The sequence below is a fragment of the Sciurus vulgaris genome (assembly GCF_902686455.1).
Source record: "Sciurus vulgaris genome assembly, chromosome: 11".
Lineage (NCBI taxonomy): Eukaryota > Metazoa > Chordata > Mammalia > Rodentia > Sciuridae > Sciurus > Sciurus vulgaris.
In genome coordinates, this window is record NC_136472.1 from 48,801,459 (window position 1) to 48,817,522 (window position 16,064).

The 16,064-nt window shown below is 38.5% G+C and overlaps 1 pseudogene across 1 annotated transcript; it reads left to right on the forward strand.

The window, feature by feature from the left end:
- Positions 1–235: 235 nt before the first annotated feature.
- On the forward strand, positions 236–15,311 carry LOC306639817 (serine/threonine-protein kinase Nek4-like; annotated as a pseudogene). Its single transcript has 3 exons — positions 236–1,183; positions 3,194–3,765; positions 14,619–15,311. The product of its transcript is annotated as a serine/threonine-protein kinase Nek4-like (transcript).
- The last annotated feature ends 753 nt before the right edge of the window (positions 15,312–16,064 follow it).

Sequence of the window (16,064 nt, forward strand, 5' to 3'; positions counted from 1 at the left end):
TTTTTGTGAAGGAGACTTAGAAATGTTTAGTGTTGCAGGCACTGTCCTGAGTGGGATCTCTATAGCAGCAGCAGCATTTTGGACTGGGACTCTGTGCTCCTGCAAAGAGTGTGTGTTGGGCGGGCTGCCTCCACAGTCAACCCACCACAGGCCCTGAGCATGAACCCAGCCTCCTGCTGCTATTGGCTGCCTGGTACTGCTGCTACTGCATCCCCTGTGGGTCTGCTCCAAGAACATGCTGCTGGCAACCTACTGCTACGAGCTGGTGGTGGGCAGGGGCAACTATGCTGAGGTGATAGTGTGAAATACCTGGGAAATGGCAGGCAGTATGTCATCAAAAAACGGAACCTCCAAAACTCCTCTCACCAAGAGTGGCAAGCTGCTGAACAGGAAGCTCAGCTCTTCTTGTTTCAGCTGAGGCACCCCAACATTGACACCTCAGAGGAGTCATGGGAGAGAGAAGATGGTCTGCTCTACAGTGCCATGGGCTTCTGTGAAGGAGATGATCTCTTCTCGAAGCTCAACGAACAGAAAGGGCAATTGCTGCCTGAGAAGCAGGTGGTAGAATGGTTTGTACGGAGTGCCATGAGTTTGTAGTGAGAAACATCCTTTTGTGCAGATCTGAAAACTCGAAGTGTCTTTCTAACAAGAACAATCATCAAAGTGGGTGATCTAGAAATTGCCAGAGTATTAGAGAACCACTATGACATGGAAGGCATCCTCATTGGCACAACCTATTACATGAGTCCTGAATTGTTCTCGGACAGACTCTACAACTATAATATAAGTCTGATGTTTGGGCTTTGTGATGTTGTGTCTATGAAATGGCCACCCCGAAGCATGCACTCAATGCAAAAGACATCAATTCTGTAGTTTATCGGATTATTGAAGGAAAGTGCCTCAAATGCCAAGAATTTATAGCTCAGAGCTGGCTGAAATGATCAGAACAATGCTAAACAAAAGGTCTGAAGAAAGACCCTCTGTGAGGAGCATCCTGAGGAAGCCTTATATGAAATGCCAAATTTTGTTTTTGGAAGATGCAAGGCAAAAATCCAAAAAATAACATTAAAAATGGTGACTCTAAATCCAAGCTTATTGCTACCCTGATTTCAAGAAAGGCAGAATTGAATTGTGAAGTAATCCATTCCCAACCACATTCTGGTGAGAATTCCAAGACATATTGAAGGGTTATGGAAAATAATATTCCTATAAGACAGCTCCCCAAGAAAAACAGAGAGATAGTGTGACTTCGGAGGAGGGAGTCGAGTCAAAATTAGTCAAACATTAAACCTTTCCCAGTATATCCTTACTCAGTAACAATGGGCCCCGAAAAGTTCTTCCCAAGTTTATCCCCAGCATCTCTACCAAAAGCAAACATTTACCCCTTTCCAACCCCACAGAAGGAGGTAAATGCTGAAACACTGGGCCCAGGACTTTTACCCTTCCCCATTGCAGATGAGTTCTGCGATGAGAAAAGCAAATAGTGAAGCTCTAGATAATAATGGGTCCCAGAGGAAAGGAGTCAAGCAGTGAACACTAAGTCGTGAGCTTTTCCCAGTGACAATGTTTCAAACTTTTTACAACTTACCTTCCTGTGTTAAAATTTTAACCTGCACAACTAGGTCCCTGACTATCCTAACTCCAGATCCGCAGCTTCCAATGATTAATTCACCCTCATTGTAAACTATAAAACCTGTAAGACCCCAGAAACCATTCCAGACTCGGGAACTCACATAAGAGGGTTTATTAAGCAAACAGAGTGTATCCCTGCAGGCTAAGAGAGAAAATGAGAAGAAAAGAGAGAGCACTCACAAGAGAAAATGTGAAAAGCGAGGAGGAGAGAGAAAGAAAGTGAGTAGGAGAGAGAAAGCATGAAAGTGAGGAGAAGAGAGAAAATGGCGGGGAGTTATCCTTAAGCAGTCAAATTCCACAGGTTGACAGGACCAATAATGGAGAAGGAGACTTGCAAGCTGACTGATGAGCCAATAGCTAGCTAGTATGTTCACAGACTGACAAGTAGTTGGGAGGCGGGGAAATGGCTGCAGTGTAAAGGGTGGGGGAGCAGCTTTATATTATAAAACCCAGACTCCTTCTGTAACCAAGGGGTCATCTCCATACCTAGAAAATGAGCCCTCCCATGCCTGATGGGTTGACTTCACTGCAGAATAAAGCAAAGCTTGCTGATCTGAGGTTTGCTTCTTTCTGTCTCCTGCCTCTGTCATTTGTGGACCATGAGCTTACAAGTGTAAAGAGTGAAGATAAATGTTTGTCCCAGGAGAAACCAATGGTCATTGGTCCCTTGAAATCGCTTGCTGGTCTGAAAGGTTGCACTGGTTACCTGACATGAGCAACACTGCTGAGTCACTAGCCCAAATCAGTAAGGTAAATATTAACATCTTACCTGCAGAAAGAAGGGACTCCATGAATGACAGCTTAGTTCAGAAGAATCAACCAAGACCTTTAGAGGATTTTAGTGAGCCTGAACACAAATACCATATTTCTCAAGTGAGGGAAGAGAGCCTGCAGGATAACACTAAGTCCAGTGCCATCTTGAAAGCCTGATTCTCTCACGATCCTCTAATACTGGTAGTGGGGTTGAGAATGAAGCAGTGAAGCTACTATAGTCCCTAAGTAAAGACCAAAAGCCCAAGGACTGGAACGGAGTTGATGGTGCATATATTATAGAAAACAGAGCACAATCCACCCAGGTTTACAGACACACAGGTCTGAGTATGAACCTTTCCTGTGTAGACAGCAACAGCAAAAGAAAAGAGAATAAACAGAGCACAGTGGGAGAAAAAGCCAGGACATCAGAGATCTCTTTCATTCCAAAAGGCACTTCTTCAACTTCTGCCTTCTCATCTTGCTATTGGAAAAGTGGCTATAATATCTATACAATAAAATGTTGAAAAACAAAGAACGATCACTTCCAGGCATGGTGGTGCAGACCTGTAGTCCCAGTGGCTCAGGAGGCTGAGACAGGAGGATGGCAAGTTCAATGCCAGCCTCAGTAAATTAGCCAGGACCTAAGCAACCCAGTGAGACCCTGTCTCTAAATAAAATACAAAGAAGTGTTGGGGATGTGACTCAGTGATTAAGTGCTCCTGAGTTCAATCTCCAGTACCCCCCATCAAAAAAAAAAAAAAAAAAAAAAAAAAGAAGAAGATCCCACTGGGTCTGGGAGAATTTCAAGGAGCAGTGAGATGTTGTCAGCAACGGACCAATCATTATTAGCCAGACAGAGAGAGACAACTAAAGCAGTCCCAGGAAGAGATGTTCTGCTCAGGCCCATCAGTGAGAACATCTCTGAGTGGAGCAGGGTCAGTCCTCCCTGACTGCAGCATTGCTCAGGAAAGGAAACTGATTCACTGCCTGTCTGAGGATGAGTTCAGTTCTTTTACAAATTTAACTGGTGGGTCAGATGGGGATTCCAGGGAACGGAAAAATCATGGAAATGAAATGAGTGACTTGGTAAAATTGATGATGGAGGCCCTTAAACTGGGTTCTAAACAGTACTCTAAAGATCTCCCATTATCAAATCCAGTGTCAAAATTCAAACTTCAACTCAAGTGTCTGGACATGCTGGTTCTTTGTGGAGAAGTTGCATAAGAGACAGAGGAACTCCACTTCAAAGAGCTGCCTTCAACTATCATGTCAGGTTCTGAAAATATCAGAATAGTCAAAGTCTCAAGAGTGGATGTCATCAGAGGCTTGGGGTTTCAGCTGTTAGAGCAGGTAGACGAGGATGATGAATTAGAGAAAGAGGTATGTTTACTAGAGTGTATGGGTGAAAAATGTACGACATAGTGTTGAAAGTTCCACAGTTAAAATTGTTTGAAGAAAATGTGAATTTTTGAGAATTTGTTCTAATTTGCCAGATCTCAAGCCATATTTTCAAAGGTTTTTGGCTTTAAAAACAAAACTATAATAATTGTTTTATATCTCTTTAGGATTTTCTTACTAGAAAAAATTGAACAGAACAGAGTAATAAGAAGCAGGTTCATAAAAGAAAAAACCTTTGGCTTTCATATTCATTTATGAAAAAAAAATATTTCTTTTGTGGTTACTGTTTGCTGAACCTTACACCACTTAAACTTTGTATGTAGAACTTTATTTTATTAAGGTGTTAATTAGCTTAAAAACAGGGCCACAAAACATTGCATTGGAAATTTTGTATTGTACAATAGTGATAAAAGCAGTGGAGAAACAAATGACATAATATGTCCAGTGATAATATCTGCTGTTGTTAATTACCTTAGGGAGTAGTTGACATTATTTAAAAAAGAAAAGTCAATTCACTATTCTGAGGATAGATTTAAAGACTAGGAAGTTCTATGTAGTGTTTGAACAGCTAGATCCCATTTTTATACTCTGATGGATGTTTAATGTTTTCCTTTAATATGTGCCTAATTTGGGGTTTACAAGAATTGAATCTTAAGTATGTTGGCTTTGTAAAGCATTATGTTTTCACATACTAGTTTTGCTTGATTTATTTCTCCCTCAGTGAAAACATCTCTTAATTACTTTTCCAATTAAGCAATTTGTTAAAAAAGTTCAAGTCCTTTTTATTATATTGAATATGTGCAATGTTTGTCTCTGGATGAAGTTTGTCTTTATATATATCATGATATTGGTTATCTTTCCATGTTTTAAGTGTAGGATTTTATATCACATATTTTATTAGTTGTTTAATAAGAAGTAATGTCCTTCTAGTAAATAGTTTTATTAAATATGTTTTGATTAGTTAAGAGAAAGAAAAATTGAATGAATGAATGAATAAATAAATAAATCAATCAATAAATAAATAAGGGTGGGATATATCTGAATAACTCTTACAGTATCTTCCACCACTACACAAGAGGAAGAAAAGAAACACGTCCTTGGATGTTTATTAAACAGTCTCGGACTTGACCAAGTTATCCTTAACATTCCCCTCACCTCAACTAAATTTTAAGAGGTTTAGTAAAGTTTCTCTCTTCTTAACGCATTTACTTTAGAAAACTTGCAGTTTTGCAAAATCATTCTCTGCTTCTTTGAAATGTATGCAAATCTTCTCCCAACCCCTTATTAGTTTTATAGCGAACAAAATGTCTTTCTTTTCATTTGCTGGGAATCCTCCCTTTAAAAAAGAAAGAGAGCTTGTATCTCCTATTTTTGTGGGAAACTAAGAGTCAAAACTTGAATGGGCACAAATTATAGCAGATACAGATGACCTAATCGCAGAGAAAAATAATTGCAAAGTCAGCAATAATTCAATGTGCTCTCCAGGTCCCACTGGCTAACCTCGGTAAAATTATTCAGTACTTTTTTTTACTAAAACTCACCTTAGAGTTTCCCATTTTCTTTCAGCAGAGTTGAGTTTAGACTTTCTTCCCTATTACAATAGACTTGAATAAAGTTGTCCGTGTCTAATTTCTTTCAATTCAATTTTTGCTTTGACAGAATTTAAAGTACCCAGAAATGAAATGCCTAGAAAAGCATATCAGCAAACTAACTTTTTACAATATATGAAAAGTAAAGTAACACAATGAAAAGAATTTGGGATGCAGAAACCCTGAGATTTATATTCAGAGGCTGTCAGAAATAATGGATCAGATATTTGGGTCATTTAAAAGTAGAGCAGGAAGCAACCAGCTTTCAAAATATGTGTCCCTGCTTCCATTCCCCAGAGGTATGTCCTGAGGCAAGGATTTAACTACAAGTAGTTTGTTTAGAATGTGAAAGAAACACCAGTGGCAGATGAGTGAGACTAGGAGAAAAGGCAGCCAAGAAAGATTACCTTTTCAATTCACCTACTACTATGAGTGACAGGAAGTTATTCCTCATGGGAAACTTTAGCACATCACAAGAGTTGTGAGGACCTATAGTATTTGTGAGTCAGCTCTTTTTAAATTCTGAGAGTTGAGGGCATTAATTCCCAGCTCTTATTTCCTGCTAGGTAGGGAGGCAAAAACTTCTTGAGGGAGGAACACATAGAGAAGGCAAATGGAAAAAGATACAGGTGCTGGCCTTTGGAGGAGCTTACTGTAAAATTGTAATCATGTTAGATTATAAGTGGGATATCAACAGGGTCAACTAAAGTGCATTAATATGCTGCTTCTAGAAAAGGATCCCAGGGTCAAAACATTTTGGAGGAACATTTAAATAATCAAACATAAATTGACCTCTTTATTTCCGGATGTCTTGGATATTTTAGGATATAAATGTACATATTTAGGATATTATATAAATACATAGTTTAAAGATGTGAATATTGTGTTTAAATATTTAAACTAGGTTAGTATACCTTGTAGGACTAATAATGCCTTTTAATACATTTTAGGAATCCCAATCTAATGTAATTGGCACATGTTAAAAGTAGTTAAATTAGATCTATTTTGGTAATAACTAAAAGCATAGCGGTGTCTCCAGAGGAAATCTGTATGTCTCATATTCACTAGAAAGTGGCTAAAATATTACCATGTAATTTCATAGTTCTTCTGATTAGTGTTGTAGTGTTCTTGACTTTTGTCTGTTTATTTATGTTGGTGCTAGGGATTGAACTCAAGGCCTGGTATGCGTTCTACTGCTGAGTTATATTCCTAGACCCTGCTTGATTTTGAATATGGAAAAACTCAATAACTATAAACTTGCATATGATAGCATTACTTATTTGATAAAATTGAGGTCAACAAAGTTTAATAAGCTTTTTTCCTTCCCCAGGAACAGTTACTATGCCAATGGCAGAATTAGAACTCAAACTTCAAGTTCAAACTCTCACTTCTACTATTAAATTCTCCCCTACAGTGATAGGAATTATAATGTGAAATTCATATTTGATAAACCTGAAATAATTTGAAGTTATTATTTAGAATCACTGTGTAATGGACACTTAAAGTATTAATCTGCTTTGTTTATGCATTGGCATGTGATTTTTCTCCCCCACTATTACCAGCATTCCATAGGAAATTGAAAATCTTTACTTAACTACTACTTTGCTGAGCAACCAAGGTTATACCTCACGGTTACCAACAATAAGTTCAAATTTCAGCTCTATTGCTTATGGTCTTGAAGACATTGAAGGTAATGAATCATTTTTGCCACACGGAAAGATTTTATTTACTTATATTTATTTATTTTTATTTAATATATTTAATATATACACACGTGGGTGCACACATGGGTGTATATATTCAGGCATTTATACATGCATTTATTATGTGTGTGTACACATATGTATGTTCATTTATACACATAAAATTAAAATACATATTTTTTGCACAAATAATATAGATGATTTTATCTATAAAATGAGGATAGGAAAATCCTACCCTATAAGAACATAGTGGTAGAAAAAGACTAGTAAAGCTCCAACCAAATTATAAGTGATGGATCTTTGGAAAGAATAATTAGGAAAACTACCCCATTCACAATAGCCTCAAAAAAAATAAAATACTTGGGAATCAATCTCACAAAAGAGGTGAAAGATCTCTACAATGAGACTACAGTACACTAAAGAAAGAAATTAAAGAAAACCTTAGAAGATGGAAAGATCTCCCATGTTCTTGGATAGGCAGAATTAATGTTGTCAAAATGGCCATACTACCTAAAGTGATAAACAGATTCAATGCAATTCCAATTAAAATCCCAATGACGTACCTTACAGAAATAGAGCAAGCAATTATGAAATTCATCTGGAAGAATAAGAAACCCAGAATAGCTAAAGCAATCCTTAGCAGGAAGAGTGAAACAGGGGGTATCGCAATACCAGATCTTCAACTCTACTGCACAGCAATAGTAACAAAAACGGCATGGTATTGGTACCAAAATAGACAGGTAGATCAATGGTACAGAATAGAGGACATGGACACAAACACAAATAAATACCATTTTCTCATACTAGACAAAGGGGCCAAAAATATGCAATGGAGAAAAGAGAGCCTCTTCAACAAATGGTGCTGGGAGAATTGGAAATCCATATGCAATAGAATGAAACTAAACCCATATCTCTCACCATGCACGAAACTAAACTCAAAATGGATTAAGGACCTTGGAATCAGATCAGAGACCCTGCATCTTATAGAAGAAAAAGTAGGTCCAGATCTTCAACATGTCAGCTTAGGTCCAGACTTCCTTAACAGGACTCCCATAGCACAAGAAATAAAAGCAAGAATCAATAACTGGGATAGATTCAAACTAAAAAGCTTTCTCTCAGCAAAGGAAACTATCAGCAATGCGAAGAAAGAGCCTACAGAGTGGGAGAAAATCTTTGCCAGTCATACTTCAGATAGAGTACTAATCTCCAGAATCTATAAAGAACTCAAAAAACTCTACACCAAGAATGCAAATAATCCAATCAAAAAATGGGCTAAGGAAATGAATAGACACTTCACAGAAGAAGTAGACAAGCAATCAACAAACATATGGAAAAATGTTCAACATCTCTAGTAATAAGAGAAATGCAAATCAAAACCATCCTAAGATTCCATCTCCCCCCAATTAGAATGGCCATTATCAAGAATACAAGCAACAACAGGTGTTGGCAAGGATGTGGGGAGAAAGGTACACTCATACATTGCTGGTGGGGCTGCAAATTAGTGCAGCCACTCTGGAAAGCAGTGTGGAGATTTCTTCAAAAACTTGGAATGGAACCACCATTTGACCTAGCTATTCCCTCCTTGGCCTATACCCAAAGGACTTAAAATCAGCATACTACAGAGATACAGCCACATCAATGTTCATAGCTGCTCAATTCACAATAGCCAGATTGTGGAACCAATCTAGATGTCCTTCAATTGATGAATGGATAAAGAAACTGTATATATATATATATATATATATATATATATATACACAATGGAATATTACTCAGCCATAAAGAATGATGAAATTATGGCATTTTTAGGCAAATGGATGAAATTGGAGAATATCATGCTAAGTGAGATAAGCCAATCTCAAAAAACCAAAGGACAAATGATATCGCTAATAAGTGGATGATGACACGTAATGGGGGGAGGGAGGGGTTAGTGTTAGGGTTAGAGTGAGGGTTAGGGAGGGGGGCAAGAATGGAGGAAGGAAGGACTGTATAAAGGGAAATGAGGGGTGGGAGGGGTGGGAGCGGTGGGTGGAAGGGAAAAAATAACAGAATGAATCAAACAACATTACCCTATGTAAATTTATGATTACACAAATGGTATGCCTTCACTCCATGTACAAACAGAGAAACAACATGTATCCCATTTGTTTACAATAAAAATTTAAAAATAAATAAATTTTAAAAAAAGTTATCATTTGAGCATCCTATTCCTTTCACAGATATTGGCCTAAACCTGGCCCCCCAGATACAAAGAACATCTTTTTCTCCTTCTCCAAGCTTCATTAAGTACTTTAGTGCAAATTCTTTTCCTTTGCTTTGAGCACACTTGGTGTTTTTTTGTTGTTGTTTTTTGTTGTTTGTTACTTTTATTTTGTTTTATTTGTAGGAATAGCTTAAGATCCAGGGTTTTTTACATTTTATTATTAGTATTATTTGATTTTTAATTTTTGTACATTATTTTTAGACATATTAGTCAGGATTTGTTGTTACATATTTGTACATTCACATGATATCACAATTTAATTTTGGAAACTACATTTAACCCAATTTCTAAGGTAGTAGAGAAATACATAAGAGATTTGGGTATACTCACTAGCTTATAAAAAATTTTGTTTAAAAATGTCAATTATTGTTCATACAGGAATAAAGGTGGTGCTATAATTGTTCTTTTCTTCTTCCTTTTTTAAACTTTTTAAGAACAGAGACAAGCTTCAGGGTTTTGTTCAATGAAAAATAGTCTACTTTGTTCCAGGGAGACATATTTTAAAAGGTATGTTTTTGCTCATATGTGGAAACTAGAGAGAAAATAGAAAAGAGAGATTGGAGAAACCTCATGAAATGCAAAGAAGATCAGTAGAAGAGGAAAAAGGACTAGTGGGTGGGAGAGAGGGAGGAGGAGAGGGAGGGGGACATGCTGGGGAGTGATAGTGACCAAATTATGTTGTTTATCTTTTGTGCATGTACAAGTATGTGACAACAGATCCCACTGCTGGGTACAACGATAATGGACCAACACAAAATGGGGGGAAAAGGAATTAAAATGACTAATGTGAAAAACAAGAACTTGACCCAATATTTCAAAAAAAATCTATAGATAATGACTTTCCCTATCAAAATGCAACTAATGCTTTAAAAATGTCTCCTACCTGATCATCTTTCCATGATGCTAAGATATCATAGAAGAGTCCAGAGAGTTTCTCCTCTTAGCTACTAAATGTGTTTAACCTCCATTTATGCAGTGGTGCAGCTGATCACAAAGTGATTAATCTCTGTGCAATTGGTAATTGTCTTTCCCCCTTTTTTTTTTTTTTTTGTTTTTAAAATAGCATTTATTTTTTAAATGTTAATGTGTGCATTACAGGAAAAACAAAAACACAAGAAAGAACAAAGTCATCCAGTCACAAGCAGCTTAGTTGGACGTGTCCCTCCAGGTTGTGCATATACATGCACAATATCCCATTTTGTGATTGAGATTGTAGTGTGTATCATGCTTTTCCACACATCATGAATATTCACCAATTCAAAATCCCAAAGCTACATGAGTATTTTTGATAACCAAGAATACACTATACCAACTCAATCTGTTATCCTTTCTTGGGGACAAAAATTTCACTTAAGACAGAAATGGCAACAGGCCTCTAGGATAGACATATTTGCAGAGTTACAACTAAAATAATGCATTCCCTTAATGCATTTAAAATGAGACAAAGCAACAGGATACACCAAGCTTGTTTCGTTACCAGATTTCTACTAAAGTATTAGCAAGAATGCATGTTCCCAGTGAATTAAAGTATTCCTATAGTACAGCCAGAAGATGCACACACCAGTGTCTCACATGGAAATGTCAATCCTTGAGCACTTGCTCCTGTCTTTCCCTGTGTGCGCCCCTGTGCCCCTTTGCTGCCAGCCTAACGAGCAAGTCCTGATACACATAGTCCAGAGACAAAGCAATTCCATGTCCCAGATGCATCTTTTCTATCAATTATAAGTTATTTACAAATTGGCTAATTGACTAGCTCTACTTTTTATGATTCACTGTTACCCTCAGGACATCTAGAAAGCTTAGATGTTGTGAAATAAAGTATGAACTTTGTGCACAATAAACACAAGGACTTTACCAAAATGCATACAGATCTATGGTTATAATCTAAACCTGCCTTCCAGATATGGAGCTACTAGCAAAGAGCACGTCCCCTCACCCTTCCTCCTCTCCCTCAGCACCATTCCAGTGACTAAATTCAGGACTACCCCCAGCTCCAAGAGGTGGATTAACAAGGGTCATTCCCAGAAGACAGTTCTTCCTACAAACTAACAAGGATATTTATATAGGGATTATTTTGCTACTTCTAACAAACTTTGGGCATTAGGACTTATCCTTTAATACCCAGCAATACTAACTAAAATGCACATATAACAATGGCTAGACAATTGGAACTAATCTAAGGGCACAGAGTGCTTCTCTATGCATACTTTCTCATTCCCCCACCCACCACCCAGTGAATCTTCCACGTATTCTCCAAGACATCAAATTCAACAATTCCATTCTCCTACATGGCAACCATTCCTATACAGTAACAAAAAATACTTAAAAGGCATTACTTTAGTCCTCAACTTTCACCATGTGTTGTACACCTTTAAACATCTAGAAACACTAGATGTTTCCAACAAGGACCTAAGTTTTAAACTACATACAGTAGCACTGAATAAACTGCAACTTACTGAACAAAGGCTACACTCTGAAGCAAAACCCCTCTTTTTAAAGGCTAGAATTTGAAAGTGTCTTCCAAACAAGAACATTCTGGCCTAGAACCCTTCCCCTTCTAGTCTCTTATCAACACAGGGATCAGATATATGCATCTGTAATGCTGAGAGATGACTAACAATTTCACTTCCTAAGTGGTTTTAAGAACAGTCTTTCCTATGAATTTAACATGAAGCGTACTCAATGTGTTAGTTTACTAACTCTACTTGTCATACACTGGCAACCTCTTTAACATCTAGATAGACTAAATGTAAATTAGGACTTGTGTCCTTTATATACACTATTTACATCGTAAAACAAAACTCAGATATAAGAGACAATGGTCAATCTTGCGTCACAAAAAATACGTTGGTATAAAGCCCTTTGCATTTTCTTTTCCTTCTTCCTCCCTGAACAGCACAAATACAATGTGTACTGCTCAGAGAACTGTTTTGATCATTCCATTTCTAAAAGACAGTTTATTTCATTATGGATTTTAACAAAAAGATACCTACAAAATGTTTTATTCACTACCTCTACTTTTAACATACTTTGTGCACTTCTAAACATCTAGAAAGACTAGATGTTTCAAATAAGGACTTAAGTTTGTCCACTATGTACATAGTAGTGTTAAATAAACTACACACATGTAACAATGGTTATATCTGAAAGTGTCTTCTAAGTAGGATCACTCTGGCCTAGTATCCTTCATTTCTTCCACTTCTTTCTCCTGTGTCACATGTGCCACATGAGTGTCACATGATATGTTACAATTTCACTTCCAAAAGTCCTTTTCAGAAGACTGCCTTTCTATGAATTTTAACACAAAGTGTACAAAATGTGTTAGTTTAATAACTCTACTTTTGTCATACATTGGCAACTTCTTTAATATCTAGAGATTAGATATTATAAAATTAGGACTCCTTTGTCCAGTATATATACAATATATACAGCACGGCAAAGTTAAATGAAATGCACATCACAGGGCAATGGGTAAGCTGAAGTTTTCTAGCACACTCTTACCAAAACACCCTTGCAACTTCTTCCCTCCCACCTCCCTCAACCCAGTGAACAAGTACAGACAGTATTCTGTTCAGAGGTGGCTTAACAATCCCAAACAGTATTTCCCATCACTTTTTAAAAGCTATTTACAAAGTTTTAATTCTATCACTTCTACTTTTAAATATATCAAGCACTTCTAAATAAATAGAAGGACTAGATATTCCACATAATAACCTGTCCACTAGGCACACAGCACTGGTAAATAAAATTGCACACGTAGCAATGGTTAGAATCTGAGGTATTTTCTAATATGACCATTTTGTCCTTGAACCTTTCTATCCTCACATCCCTCTATCTTTCAATCCACTGGACAATTACAGGCATATGTAACGCTTAGAGATGGCTGAACAAATTCATATTCAAAAGTCATTTACAGAGGACAAGCTTCCCTATGAATTTCAACACAAAGTGTACAAAATGTGCTAATTTTACTAACTACTTGGTCATACACTGGCAACCTCTTTAACATCTAGAGACTAGATGTTGCAAAACTGGGACTCATTTGCCCATTATATACACTATATACACAGCAAAACGAAATGCACAAAACAAAGAAAATTGATGTCTGAAAATGTCCCAAGTATGAACACACTAACATATTACCTTTTGCAATTGCTTCCCTCCCACCTCCTCCACATCACCGAACAGGTGCAGACAGTACTATACTGCTCACAGAGATGGTTTAACAGTTCCCTTCCCCAAAAGACTATTTCATATGAATTTTAGCAAAAAGATATTTACAAAGTGATATTTTACTATCTCTACATTTAACATACATCAGGCACTTCTAAACATGTAGCCAGGCTAGATGTTTCAAGTAAGGACTCAGTGTGTCCACTATGTACAGGACAGTCTTGAATAAACTGCACACATGTAACAATAGTTCTAATTTTAAAATGTCTTCAAAATATGAGCATTCTGGCCTGTCACTGACCCAGTGGGCTATAATGCTCAAAATTTTCAGAAGACAATCCTTCCTAGGAATTTTAACACAAAACATACAAAATTTGTTTACTAATTCTACTTTTGTCATACACTGGCAACCTCTTTAACATCTAGACAGACTAGATGCAGATTAGGATTCATTTGTCCTTTATATACACTATATACACAGCAAAGTAAAACAAAACCCATAGACATAAGGTACAAGTCTTAGCTCACCATAGGCACACCCAAGGACCAGCACACAACTCTGTATGACTCAAAAGGGGGTTTGGCTACTGCCCCCCCAAAAAAAATTTCATAAGAATTTTAACAAAAAGAAATGTACAAAACGTGTTGTATGTTACCACTTCTACTTTTACCATATATCAGGCACTTTAGAACATCTAGAAAGCCTAGGTATTTCCAAAAAAGTACTCATCATTTTCAACTATCTACACAGTAATGAGGAATAAAATGCACACACAAAACAATGGTTACAAGAGGAAAATGTCTTTTACATAAAACCAGTCGCACAGGACCTCCTCCGCCTCCCGGTCAGTCTTCTCCACGTCCTCGAACCCCCTTAACAAGCGTGGACACGCGCAGCTCCAGAGATGGGCTAAGGAATCCATTCCAAAGCCACTTGCAGGAAACATTTCCGATTTTTAAAAACAAAAGGCCATTTTGTTATTTTCTAACCATCAGACCTCGGCAACCTCTTCACATGGAGATGTCCAGACGCAGCACACGTTGTAACAGGATGGGGGCAAGTTGAGAGCAGCTTTTTCATATTATATACCCAGGCCTTCTTCGCAGGCCAGGACATCTCCCCAGGGTGGCGGCCACGCACGTGACGACCGCTTCTCTCGGGGAGAACGCACACCAACCGCCGCCGAGGCGCTCACCGTTCCACCCGTCGTCGTCTTGGGGCTTCGCTCACCTTCCGGGGCCGTTAAGGCCTTTGTTCGCCTGTCCCGACCAGGCGCGGTCTGGAGGAGCAGCCCCGCGCAGTCGCGGAGGGCCCTGGTCTGCGCGGCTCCTCTGTCCAACGCGTGGCCGAGCTTTCGGGCGTCCACTCTCCTCCGAGGGCCCTCGAAGCCCCTGCCGGCCTCCGCGGCGTCCGGGCGGCCGCCATTCTTCTCGCCCCGCCACGCCCGCCGCCACCCAAAGGCGCCACGAGCTCTGCGGCGGCTTCGGCTGGGACGAACAGGACTGGGCCCCGAGACCCGGCCGCCAGCAGTGTCCGGGGTCCGGGATCCGACAGGTCGCCGCCGCCATCGGGTCATCCAGGCAGGGGAAGAGGCTCGCAGGTCCTTCACAGGCAGGGCCAGCCAGTGGGCAGTCGCAGCGGGAGCTCCGAAGTCTGCAGGGAAGAGGCCGCGGCCTGTCCCCGGGCCCCCCAGCTCACCCGCCGGCCTGAGGCCGGAGGGCCCCAGAGGGCCCGGAGAGCAGGCCGCACTCCGTTTCTCACCACGCTCTCGGCCGGAACTCTGTCCCTCCCCTTTTTAGCTAAAGCAACCGGTAGCCACATACATTTAATATTTAAAAATTTGGGAATGATATTTATATTTATAAACTCTCAAGTAATTGAAGGAGAAAAATCAAACAGCACTGGAAAAAAAAGTTACCATGTTCTTCTAAAAGTTGATGAAAATGAATAAATATTTTAAAGTCAATATTGTTCAATTCAATAGGTAAAATAGACATAGATTTTTTTCATGAGTCCATATCATTCATGACAGAAAGCCGTATTTTATGATGGGGTTTCTTAACATCTGATTGATATAGTTTGCAAATTTCTTGGTTAGTATATTAAGGACAAAATGTATAGCTTTTCACTTTGTCAATCCTCATTCAAGGATTACTGTATGCCAGCCTTAACCAACCAGATAATATGCCTTACCTGAGAGTGCTTAAATTCTTCTAATTTATGATAAAGCAAATAAGAAACACAAAATACATGAGATTCATACCAAAGCTTTGGTCAATAATAAGCCACATAAAAGTGGTGGGCATGTAAGTTTATACCAGTTAGTGACACATAGTCATCATTGTTTGTATAAGTATGCTCTACGATTGATTTTCTCACAAAAGGATTACAAGTTGCAATAACAACTAAGGGAAAAATTAAAGCAGAGAGCTAAGACAAGGTATGTAGGAGTGAAGGGTTTAATTGTAAAGCAGGTGTTTGCAAAATAGAAACTTCCAGAGTTGAAAAACAAATTCAATAAAGTAGCAGGATGGATCAATGTACAAAAAAAA